Source organism: Triticum dicoccoides, chromosome 2A, assembly GCF_002162155.2.
Source record: "Triticum dicoccoides isolate Atlit2015 ecotype Zavitan chromosome 2A, WEW_v2.0, whole genome shotgun sequence".
Classification (NCBI taxonomy): domain Eukaryota; kingdom Viridiplantae; phylum Streptophyta; class Magnoliopsida; order Poales; family Poaceae; genus Triticum; species Triticum dicoccoides.
The window spans coordinates 65,139,408-65,145,924 of NC_041382.1; positions in this window are offsets into that span (position 1 = coordinate 65,139,408).

The following is a 6,517-nucleotide window of genomic DNA, read 5'->3' on the forward strand; positions in this document are numbered from 1 at the left end:
GAATGAATCACCCCTCCAGTATCGCTTAATCTTTGACAGACGGCGTGTTGTCCGTATTACTCTCCCTGCTCCTGCCTTCTTTGATTATCAGGCAAAAGGAAGATATGTTATTACCAGAGAGGAGGCAGATGAGTACGAGAGGAGGGCGGAGGCCGCTCGCCGCCACGCTGCAGCTCAGGAGGCAATAACCGCTGCATCGTAGTACGACCCCAACTATTACTATGGATATCCGCCGTGCCAACCATGGCCATAGACCAACTTAGACCAAAAGCCTAAGCTTGGGGGAGTACGTATTTCCCATCGATATTACATTCATATTCACACACTCTCATTGCTAGATGTCGGTGCTCATACTTTTTCATTGTATCATCCATGCTAGTTTATTTCCTTTTTATGCTTTCTTCTTGTGTGCTTGATAAACCTTAAGAAAAACCAAAAAAAATTAGTTGTAGCTTTTAATTAGTTTACTTTCCATGCTTGTAGTAGTAACTAAAAAGAAAACCCAAAAAGATTTCATGTTCTTCTTTTGCTTGTTGGGAGCTTTCCCGTGTAAATAGTCTTATTTCTTTTCTTTTCTTTGGGGGTTGATAGGAGAAGACCATGATTAAATTATTGAAGTGGCTCTTATATGCATTATTGTTGATTTGACAAAAGATCCCATATTGCCTTGTCTTCTCCTGTTTATTGAATGCTTGCAGATTCCAGCTTAGTCCAATGCACATGCACTGTTATTATTATTCACATCATTCGGTCGTGCAAGTGAAAGGCAATTATGACGATATATGATGGACTGATTGAGATGAGAAAAGCTGGTATGAACTCGACCTCTCTTGTTTTTGTAAATATGATTAGTTCATCGTTCCTGATTCAGCCTATTATGAATAAACATGTTTGCAATGACAACTAGAGATCATAGTTTCTTGTGCCATGCTTAATTAGCTAGGAGCTTATAATGGTTTACCTTGCGTGCCAACATGCTATTAAAATGGTTGTGATGTGGTATGATAGGGTGGTATCCTCCTCTGAATGATTTAAGTGACTTGACTTGGCACATGTTCACGCATGTAGTTGAAACAAAATCAACATAGCCTTCACGATATTTGTGTTCATGGTGGATTATATCCTACTCATGCTTGCATTCGGTGTTGATTAATTTTAATGCATGTTCATGACTATTGTCGCTCTCTAGCTGGTCGCTTCCTAGTCTTTTTCTAGCCCCCACTTGTACTAAGCGGGAATACTGCTTGTGCATCCAACTCCATAAACCCCAAAGTTATTCCATATGAGTCCACCATACCTACCTATTTACGATATCTACCTGCTGTTCCAAGTAAATTTGTATGTGCCAAACTCTAAACCTTCAAATAAATATCCTGTTTTGTATGCTCGAATAGCTCATGTATCAACTAGGGCTGTCCGTATCTTCCATGTTAGGAAGGTTATTCTCAAGAGGAGTGGACTCCGCTCCTCACTCACGAGAAAATGGCTGGTCACCGGGATACCCAGTCCCATGCTTTATGCAAATCAAATCAAAATAATTGCAAACAAAACTCCCCCTGGGACTCTTGTTAGTTGGAGGCACTCGTTGTTTCGAGCAAGCCATGGCTTGATGCTTGTTGGTGGAGGGGGAGTATAAACTTTACCATTCTGTTTGGGAACCGCCTATAATGTGTGTAGCATGGAAGATATTGCCATCTCTTGGTTGTTATGTTGACAATGAAAGTATACCGCTCAAAATATTATTCACCTCTATTTCAAAACCGAGCTCTCGCACCTCTACAAATCCCTGCTTCCCTCTACGAAGGTCCTATCTATTTACTTTTATGTTGAGTCATCATCCTCTTATTAAAAAGCACCAGTTGGAGAGGACCACTGTCATTTGCATTCGTTACTGTTAGTTTACATTGAGTATGACTTGACTGGATCTGTTTTACCATGAATTACAATGTGTAGTCAGTCCTTGATCTTTAAAGGTGCTCTGCATTTATGTTTTGTGGTCTCAGAAAGGGCTAGCGAGATACCATCTTGTTATATCATATCACGATTGTTTTGAGAAAGTGTTGTCATCCGAGATTTATTATTATTGCTCGCTAGTTGATTATGCCATTGATATGAGTAAACATGAGACCTAAGCGTTATTGTGAATATGGTTAGTTCATACTCTTTGTTGAAAACTTGAACGCTGGCTTTACATATTTACAACAACAAGAGCAAACAGAGTTTGTAAAAGTTTATCTTTATCACTTTCAGTTTGTCAACTGAATTGCTTGAGGACAAGAAAATGTTTAAGCTTGGGGGAGTTGATACGTCTCCATCGTATCTACTTTTCCAAACACTTTTGCCCTTGTTTTGGACTCTAACTTGCATGATTTGAATGGAACTAACCCGGACTGACGCTATTTTCAGCAGAATTGGCATGGTGTTATTTATGTGCAGAAACAAAAGTTCTCGGAATGACCTGAAACTTCACGGAACGTCTTTTTGGAAATAATAAAAAATCCTTGCAAAAGATGAAGACCAGGGGGCCCACACCCTAGCCACGAGGGTGGGGGCGCGCCTCCTACCTCGTGGGCCCCCTGGAGCTCCTCCGACCTCAACTCCAACTCTATATATTTGCTTTCGGGTAGAGAAAAATCAGAGAGAAGGATTCATCGCGTTTTACGATACGGAGCCACTGCCAAGCCCTAAAACCTCTCAGGAGGGATGATCTGGAGTCCGTTCGTGGCTCCAGAGAGGGGAATCCATCGCCATCATCATCATCAACCTTACTCCATCACCAATTTCATGATGCTCACCGCCGTGCATGAGTAATTCCATCATAGGCTTGCTGGACGGTGATGGGTTGGATGATATTTATCATGTAATCGAGTTAGTTTTGTTAGGGTTTGATCCCAAGTATCCACTATGTTCTGAGATTGATGTTGCTATGACTTTGCTATGCTTAATGCTTGTCACTAGGTCCCGAGTGCCATGATTTCAGATCTGAACCTATTACGTTTTCATGAATATATGTAAGTTCTTGATCCTATCTTGCAAGTCTATAGTCACCTACTATGTGTTATGATCCGGCAACCCCGAAGTGACAATAATTGGGACCACTCTCGGTGATGACCGTAGTTTGAGGAGTTCATGTATTCATTATGTGTTAATGCTTTGGTTCGGTACTCTATTAAAAGGAGGCCTTAATATTCCTTAGTTTCCGCTAGGACCCCGCTACCACGGGAGGGTAGGACAAAAGATGTCATGCAAGTTCTTTTCCATAAGCACGTATGACTATATTTGGAATACATGCCTACATTACATTGATGAATTGGAGCTAGTTCTGTGTCACCCTAGGTTATGACTGTTACATGATGAACCTTATCCGGCATAATTCTCTATCACCGATCCATTGCCTACGAGCTTTCCATATATTGTTCTTCGCTTATTTACTTTTCCGTTGCTATTGCTATCATCACTACAAAATACCAAAAACATTACTTTTGATATCGATATCTTTTGCTACCGTTACCACTACTATCATATTACTTTGCTACTGAACACTTTGCTGCAGATATTAAGTTTCCATGTGTGGTTGAATTGACAACTCAGCTGCTAATACTTGAGAATATTCTTTGGCTCCCCTTGTGTCGAATCAATAAATTTGGATTGAATACTCTACCCTCGAAAACTGTTGCGATCCCCTATACTTGTGGGTTATAATACACATGATCGGGAAAGTAGGGATCCTCGAACCCGGGGGGTTGCTTGACATATACCAATTCATTAATCAGACCATTAAGGAAAGCACTCTTCACATCCATTTGTTGTAACTTAAAGTTATGATGAGAAGCATATGCAATCAACATGCGAATGGATTCAAGATGAGCAACGGGGGCAAATGTTTCACCGTAGTCGATACCCTCGACTTGGGGGTAGCCTTGTGCTACCAAACGAGCCTTGTTGTGAATGACAATCCCATGAGCATCTTGCTTGTTCTTGAATATCCATTTGGTTCCACTGACATTGTGGTTCTCCGTTGGCCTTGGCACCAATCTCCACACTTTGTTGCGCTTGAAGTTGTTGAGTTCTTCATGCATGGCATTGAGACAATCCAGATCTTCGAGCGCCTCATAGACCTTTTGGGGTTCAACATAAGAGACAAACACGTGATGTTCACAATAGTTTTCTAATTTTCTACGAGTGCTTACCCCCTTTCTTAAGCTTCCAAGCACATTTGTCATGAGATGATCCTTGGTGGAGAGCTTGGAAGCAATCTTGGCGGCACGATGCTCCAATTCCTCCTCGGGGGTGAGATGAGGAGTGGTCACTTGATCATCTTGAGCACCATCTTGAGCTTGTTCTTGATCTCGAGGAAGCTCTTGATCTTGAACTTGCTCGGAGGAGAGAACTTGGCCTTGGGCATCACTTGATGTTACAACACCATCTTGAGATTGACCTTGCCCTTGGTATTGTTCTTGAGGTTGAGGGCCTTCACTTTGTTCTTCAAAAGCATGTGGGTCTTGGGTTGGTGAAGGTTCCACTTGAGTGGAACATTGTCCTTCTCCTTCGTCCACAAGGGGTTCCTCAATGGGTAGGATATGACCAAGATCCATTCTTCTTATGGCTTGGGGAGGAATTTCATCACCTACATCACAAGTACCACTTTGCTCCACTTGGGAGCCGTTATTCTCATCAAACTCCATGTTACACGTTTCCTTAATAAGTCCTGTGGACTTATTGAGAACACGGTAAGCATGAGAGTTTGTAGCATAACCAACAAATATGCCCTCATAAGCTCTAGCCTCAAATTTAGACAAATGGACACCTTTCTTGAGAATGAAACACTTACACCCGAACACCCGGAAGTACTTGAGGTTGGGCTTGTTACCGATGAGTATCTCATATGGAGTCTTCTTCATGCCTTTGTGGAGGTAGAGCCGATTAGATGCATGACATGCAGTGTTGATGGCTTCGGCCCAAAAGTTGTAGCTAGGGAGACTTGAACTCCGCCATCATGGTCCTTGCCGCATCCATCAATGCCCGGTTCTTCCTCTCCGCTACACCATTTTGTTGAGGGGTATAAGGTGCGGAATATTGATGCTTGATTCCCTCATCACTCAAAAACTCATCCAAGGTGTAGTTCTTGAACTCGAAGCCGTTGTCACTTCTTATAGTCAAGATCTTTGTATTGTGTTGTCGTTGAGCTTCATTTGCGAAGTCAATGACGGTTTGTTGGGTCTCGCTCTTCCTCTTGAAGAAATATACCCAAGTGTATCTTGAATAGTCATCCACAATCACCAAACAATATTTTCTACCGCCAAGACTATCAAAGGATGGAGGCCCGAAGAGATCCAAATGAAGGAGCTCCAAAGGCCTCTTCGAGTAGATGATAGTCGTGGGAGGGTGTGAAGGAAATATGCCCTAGAGGCAATAATAAAGTTATTATTTATTTCCTTATATCATGATAAATGTTTATTATTCATGCTAGAATTGTATTAACCAGAAACATAATACATGTGTGAATACATAGACAAATTTAGTGTCACTAGTATGCCTCTACTTGACTAGCTCGTTAATCAAAGATGGTTATGTTTCCTGACCATGAACAAAGTGTTGTTATTTGATTAACGAGGTCACATCATTAGTTGAATGATCTGATTGACATGACCCATTCCATTAGCTTAGCACCCGATCGTTTAGTATGTTGCTATTGCTTTCTTCATGACTTATACATGTTCCTATAACTATGAGATTATGCAACTCCCGTTTACCGGAGGAACACTTTGGGTACTACCAAACGTCACAACGTAACTGGGTGATTATAAAGGAGTACTACAGGTGTCTCCAAAGGTACATGTTGGGTTGGCGTATTTCAAGATTAGGATTTGTCACTCCGATTATCGGAGAGGTATCTCTGGGCCCTCTCGGTAATGCACATCACATAAGCCTTGCAAGCATTGCAACTAATGAGTTAGTTGCGGAATGATGTATTACAGAACGAGTAAAGAGACTTGCCGGTAACGAGATTGAACTAGGTATTGGATACCGACGATCGAATCTCGGGCAAGTAACATACCGATGACAAAGGGAACAACGTATGTTGTTATGCGGTCTGATCGATAAAGATCTTCGTAGAATATGTAGGAGCCAATATGGGCATCCAGGTCCCGCTATTGGTTATTGACCGGAGACGTGTCTCGGTCATGTCTACATTGTTCTCGAACCCGTAGGGTCCGCACGCTTAAGGTTACGATGACAATTATATTATGAGTTTATGCATTTTGATGTACCGAAGGAGTTCGGAGTCCCGGATGATATCGGGGACATGACGAGGAGTCTCGAAATGGTCGAGACGTAAAGATTGATATATTGGAAGCCTATGTTTGGATATCGGAAGTGTTCCGGGTGAAATCGGGATTTTACCGGAGTACCGGGAGGTTATCGGAACCCCCCCCCCCCGGGAGCTATATGGGCCTTAGTGGGCTTTAGTGGAAAGGAGAAAGGGGCAGCCCAAGGTGGCCGGCCCCCTCTCTCT